Source organism: Molossus molossus, unplaced genomic scaffold (assembly GCF_014108415.1).
Source record: "Molossus molossus isolate mMolMol1 unplaced genomic scaffold, mMolMol1.p scaffold_m16_p_4, whole genome shotgun sequence".
In the NCBI taxonomy this organism is placed as follows: Eukaryota; Metazoa; Chordata; class Mammalia; order Chiroptera; family Molossidae; genus Molossus; species Molossus molossus.
In genome coordinates, this window is record NW_023425377.1 from 90,813,589 (window position 1) to 90,820,385 (window position 6,797).

General features: G+C 42.3%; 1 pseudogene; it reads left to right on the forward strand.

Annotated features, from left to right (window-relative positions):
- Window positions 1–5,291: 5,291 nt before the first annotated feature.
- Window positions 5,292–6,319, forward strand: LOC118643955 (annotated as a pseudogene).
- Window positions 6,320–6,797: the final 478 nt, after the last annotated feature.

Consider the following 6,797-nt stretch of genomic DNA (forward strand, 5'->3'; position numbering starts at 1 on the left):
ATTACCAGGGAAAGCAGAGTTGGGGGGAGGTAGAGGAGGGTAAAGGGGGAATAAATGGTGGCAGAAGGAGACTTGACTTAGGGTGGTGAACACACAATATACAGACGATATATTATAGAATTGTACACCTGAAACCTATATCATTTTATTAACCAATGTCACCCCAATAAACTCAATTTAAAAAAAGAAAGCATGTGACATTTAAAACACATACACATGCACAATATCCCTTGAGTGACATCACCAAGAAGGCAACATAAGTCATCCCCAACTAACAACTATTCACAGACAAGATACCACAAAGAAAGTCCTACAACAGGGGGTGAGGCTGAATCACCCCCTGCACCACCATGACCAAGATAAACCTCATTAGAAGGGTAAGTGGAGACACTACACACTGACCACATTGCCCTTTCCCCAGGCAGGTACACCACCACTCTGAGAGGTCTCTCCTTAGTCTACAGTTCCTCCAGTGGGAAAAGAGAGCCCAGGTAGGACATTCATCTCCCCTAGTATAGTGAGTCACTTCTTAGGAGTCTTCACTTTGGTCTTGCATCAAGGGGAGGGTGGGGAATCTGCAAGGCCTGACCACTAGAAATCTGATTGTGACAGCAAAGGGGAACAGAGCTTGCAACAACCAGCACTTGGATCTTGGCAGATCGAGTTCCTACCTGCACTGCCCAAGCAGTAGTTCCAACCAGTGGCTTTGCTCATCAGCAGAGCCAAGACAACACTAGTGCAGTCTGCCTGGGCACTCGGTGGGTCGCTGGTTAGCCAGATTGGGTCCTCCAATGAAGAGCCTTGCCAGCCCTGGACCAGGGCTATCAGAGCCCACTGATTAGGGTAGTTCCCAGCCCTGCCTGACCAGAAAACCTGACCAGAACACATGGATGCTGCTTAGCTCAACACTCGAGCAGAGAGTTTGGCAGATACAGCTGATCATCCACAGACAAAGCCAGTGACACTGGCCAGGAAATGTGGTATGTAAGTTGGCTGAGTCAAGAACAAAAACAGCAAGCTTTGCTTGGGCATGGAGCCGTTTCCCTGCTCTACCCAGGCTGAGGAACTAATTTATGGCCTCATCCACCACTGAAAGTAGCTCCTGGTCCCAACCAGAAAGCTTCACTGGGAACATCTGGAAGGATGCTTGGAACTGGATCTCTTGCTTTTCCTGGCAAGGGGAGCTAATTAATAGCCCCACATCTGCTAAGTGTAACTTCTGGCCACTGCTGACCAGAAAGTATGGTCAAAACATCTGGAAGTCTGCATAGCAAAGCAACACTCGAGTATAGAGTCCAGCAAGCAGAGCTTACCATCCATTGGCCAAATGCAATGTCCCCATTTGGCCAGGAAACTTGAAGCACAGGTTGATTTGAGTCAGGACCACCAAGAACCTTGTTGTCCTTGGAGCCAGTTCTCTTTTTCTGCCTGAGCAGAAAAAATAAGTCATAACCCTACCCACTGCAGAATCCAGCCTCCAGCCTGCCTAATCAGGAAAGCTAACCAGAGCACTTGAGAAGCTCCGTAGCCCTTGCAACAGCCCTGCTTACAGTGGCACCTGAATAGATAGCACAGCCTGTGGCTTGCCCAGTATGCAGAGTAAAACTGGTGGATACATTTGACCAGAGAATTTAGTACACAGAAATCCCTGATTCAGGTCCCCAAACAATGAGCTCTGCAGACCTTCAGGCCTGTTCTTCTGCCCCAAAAGGGCAAGAAAGCTAATTCATAGCACCACCTACCTCTGAGTATAGTACACAGTACCAACTATTTAGGAAGCCTGATCAGAGAACCTAGGCAACTATAGAGCTCATCCTATAACATTTATCTCTTGGGCAGAGAACCAAGCCAACAGTCCTATCTGACTGTTCTCAGGCAGTGGCATGCCCCTCCTACCTCAGAGATCAGGCAGTGGCCTTGTCAAAAAAAAAAGAGACCCTGATAATAAGCCCCACTTGCCCAAGGACATTAACAGCAGACAGGCCCAGAACACCAAGATGAGCTGACTGGTGAAGACATGTCTCTGTCAAAGGAAACCTATAAAGTCTGGAAGAGGAGACTACCTACTCAAATGTACAGATACCAATCTAAGAAATCAAGGATCACAAAAGAGCAGGTAAACATGACACCACCAAAAGAAACCAATAACTGACCCTAAAGAAAAGGAGATCTATGAACTGTCAGGCAATTCAAAATAATCCTGTTAAAGAACTTCAGTGAACTACAAGAACGCACAGATAGAATGCTAAATAAAATGAGTTCAAAAGAGCAATAGAAACCACACACACACACACACACACACACACACACACACACACACTCAACAGAAATCCTAGAGCTGAAAAATATAATGTCTGAACTTGAGAATTCAGTAGAGAGCTTCAAGAAGAATAAACTATTCAGAAGAAACAGTGACAAAGAAGATGACATTTGAAATTATACAGCCAGAGGAGAAGGGGAAAAATGAGTGAAGAAAGCCTGTGGAATTGCTGATGGGACACAATCCAAAGAAATAATATGTGCCTTATGGGAATTCCAGAAGAAAAGAAAGAGAAAGATACAGAAAGTATATTTAAAGCAATAATGACTGAAAATTTCCCAAAACTGAGAGAGAAACAGATATTGAGATGCATGAGTCCCAAAAGATCCCAAATAAGAACCTGAATAGGGCTTTACTGAGTTAATAACCAAGTTCCTCACCACTAAACCTGCCTTACAAAAAGGGAGTTCTTTGAGTGGAAGTAAAAGGATACTAATTAACACCATGAAAACACAAAAAGATAGTATAAAACTCCCGGATAATGATAAAAATATAGTCAAAGATAGATTCTGTAATAGGGTAATTGTGGTGTGTAATTCCCTTAAAACTCTTGTCTAAAAGTCTTTTTTAATGTAGTAAGAAAAAATAATTACTACAACAATCTGTTTTTTGTATAAATGCCATAAAAATGTGTAAACTATAACATCAATAACCTAAAAAATTGGAAGTGGAGGAGAAGTAAAAGTGTAAAGTTTAAGAATGCTATCAAAGTTAAGTAGTTACCAGTTTTTAAAAGGGTGTTATAATTTTAAGATATTTCCCGCAAGGGGAAAACCTGTAGTAATTACACAAAAGAACAGAATAAAGAATCAAAGCATACTGATACCAAAAGATGTCGAAACAGAAAAAGGCAGCAGGAAAAGAAGCAAGGGATAATGGATCTACAAAACAATGATAAAACAACAAAATATCAATAGTAAGTCCTACCTATCAATAATTACTTTAAACATAAATGGATTCAATTCTCTAATTAAAAGACATAAAAAGGCTGAATAGATAAAAATGAGATCCAACAATGTGCTTGCCTGCAAGAGACTTACTTAAGCCTTAAAGACACAGAGTGTGAGTGAATGAATAAAAACGGATATTTTAAGCACATAATAACAAACAAACAAAAAAAAACAAAAATCAGGGTGTCTATATTTATATCAAACAAAATAGACTTTAAAAATTCTTTTAAAAAACACAGAGATAGACTTTCGGTCAAGATGGCGGCATAGGTAAACGCAGTATCGCCTCTCACCACAACCAGATCAAAATTACAACTAAACTACAGAACAGCCATCATTTAGAAGTGCCTGAGATCGAGCTGAATGGAAGTCCTACAACTACAAAATTAAAGCAGCAGCCACTCTGAGACTGGTAGGAGGGGCGGAGGTGCAGATGGGCTGGTCCCACACCCATGTATGGTGGATAAAAATCAGGAGGGTACCTCGGCTGGAAAGGTCTTCCCTGAAGAGTGAGGGGTCCCTGTCCCACACCAGAAGCCCAGCTCAGAGTTCCAGTGACAGGAAGAGAAGTCCCCATAACTTCTGGCTGAAAAAACCAGCAGGAACAAAGGCAGAGAGAGGCTGAGGTGGCAGAAGCCCCACGCAGCTCCTCTTAAAGGGCCCGCACACGGACTTACTTGATTCATTCCCTCTGAGCTCTGAGAGGAGGCAGCTTCAGGGGTGCCAGAGACATACAGGGAAGAACTGAGCTGTTCGGCCTTGGGACAAGGGCTGGAGGGGCAGTTTTTTCCTAGACAGAAGTGGTGTCAGAGGTTGATGTTGCTTTGGTGAGCCCTTCCCTGAGGCAGCAGACAGCCACCATATCTGGGACTCCAGCAACCCAGCTCACACTGTTTGCCCCACCCTGGTGATTCCCTAAGGCCCCACCCAACTTCCAGGCCCAACCAAGCTGTTTCCAAAGGCTTTACCATAGGATTGGCCTGTCTTGGATCCTAAAATCGGAGTTGCCTAAAATCTCTCAAACAAGCAGCATCTGGTCTCAGCAAGCCCCATACCTCTCGTTAAGTGGCCCAAGACCTGGCACTAGAAGCAACCAGCCTTGGTTCACAAGTTGGCATTTCCTGGACACCTCCAAGCCCTGCACAAGAAGCAGTCATCGGCAGATCACTTTGTAGCTTATGTCAGGTGGCCCTGGGTAGAGCACATGCAGTCGCTGACCTTGCCCCAGAGCCAGCACACCCAGTGGACAGCTTCAAACCAAATTGAAACACCACCAACCAACCACCTCCACAAGTGACACACTCAATGAGCAGACTCAGTGGATGCCAAAGCCCTGATGAAGTAAGTCTTGCTCTGTGTGGTGGGCTCCTACACAGCTGATCCTCCAAGGTAGTCAGAAGCCAGTGGCTAGTGGGCACAGCCAGTCCTTGAAGCAGATCAGCCTGAGTAAATCCCTCCCATTGACATGTCAACAGTAATCAAGACTCAATTACAACAGAGGAGTTTACAGTCTACACCAGGAGTGCACCTCAAGGGCCTAGCTGGGGTGATCAGGGAGGCTGTGCCATTGGACCCTACAGGACACCTACAACAATAGGCTACTCTACAAAACCTAGGAGACATAGCAACTCTACCTAATACGTAGAAACAATTACAGGGAAGCAGCCAAAATGAGGAGAAAAAGAAACATGTCCCAAATGAAAGAACAAAACAAAACTCCAGGAAAAGTACTAAACAAAATGGAGATAAGCAATCAATCAGATGCAGAGTTCAAAACACAGGTTATAAAGTTGCTCAAGGAACTTGGTGAGACATTCAAGGGACTTAGTGAGACCTTCAGAGAACTTAAGAAGACCTCCAAGGAACTTAGTAAGAACATCAACAACATAAAAAAGTACCAGTCAGAAATGAAGGATGCACTAACTGAAATAGAGAATAATTTACAAGAACTCAATAGTAGAGTAGGTAAAGCCAAGAAGCAAACCATCAATTTAAAATATAAAGAAGCAACACAATCCAGAATGGTCAACATGGCAGCAGCCATCAGATCCCTCAGTCGAATCTTGATACATCAAAGGCATAGTTTTTCCAAGATGGCTTATCAGACACCTCTTTATTCTTGTTCTGCATGCGTTCAGGTGCCCAACAGACATTTTGCTGCTGCTGCTGCTAGGAAGCCTGACAAGAAAACAAAACAAAAAAAAAGGTGTCAAAGAAAAAGCATCAAATGAAAAACAAGATGAGATAGAAAAAATAAAGTCACACCCCTTTATGGAAGGCGAACCTGAGGATGATGTCTACTTAAAACACTTATATCCCAGGCAGATATATGTGAAGAAAGTTATTCATTTACTTAAGAAATTTCAAATTCTCGACTATACGAATCCAAAGCAAGGTATTTACCTTGATTTAACACTGGATATGGCACTGGGGAAGAAGAAAAAAGTGGAGCCATTTTCTAGTGTTCTTAGTTTGCCATACCCATTAGTGTCAGAAATCAATAAAGTGGCTGTATTTACATGGAATGCATCAGAGATTAAAATATCAGAAGAAAATGGAGCTCTGTTTGCAGGAGGAACTAATCTGATTCAGGAGATTTTGGATGGTGAAATTAAACCAGACTTTTATGTACTGTTCCAGAAATAATGCCCGAGCTTAATCCATTAAAGAAGAAACTGAAAAAAAAAGATTTCCAAAGCTTACTCAAAATTCCACTGGTCATGACATCCCCAAAATGGTTGAATTATTTAAAACTGGACATGAAATTAAGATAGATGAAGAAAGGGAGAACTTTCTAAAGACCAAAACAGCAACACTGGATATGTCAAGTGACCAGATAGCTGCCAATCTGCAAGCTGTTGTCAGTGAAGTTTGCAGACACAGACCACTGAATTTGGGACCATTTGTGGTATGAGCTTTCCTTCATAGTTCAACAAGTGAGGGTTTGTTACTAAAGATGGGGCCATTGTTGCCTAAAGAAGTGGAAACCAAAGAAAGTAACAGAAGCTGCCTGAATGTGTTGTATTGTGAAGTTATTTTTAGTGGATGAAGAAGCAAGAGAGGAAATATAAAGCTCTATAGTCTCTAAAAAATAAAATATAAAGAAGCAGAAAACACCCAATCAAAACAGCAAAAAGGAAAAAAAAAAATAAGGATAGTGTAATGAGACTCTGAAACAACTTCAAGCATGCCAACATTTGCATCATTGGGGTGCCAGAAGGAGAAGAGAGAGAGCAAGAAATTGAAAACCTATATGAAAAAACAATGACAGAAAATTTCCCTAACTTGGTGAAGAAAACAAACATATAAGTCCAAGAAGCACAGAGAGTCCCAAATAAGTTGAATCCAAAGAGGTCCACACCAAGACACATCAGCATCAAAATGCCAAAGGTTAAATACAAAGAGAGAATCTTAAAAGCAATGAGAGAAAAGCAGTCTGTTACCTACAAAGGAGCTCCCATAAGACTGTTAGCTGATTTCTCAAAAGAAATTTTGCAGGTCAGAAAGGAGTGGTAAGAGATATTCAA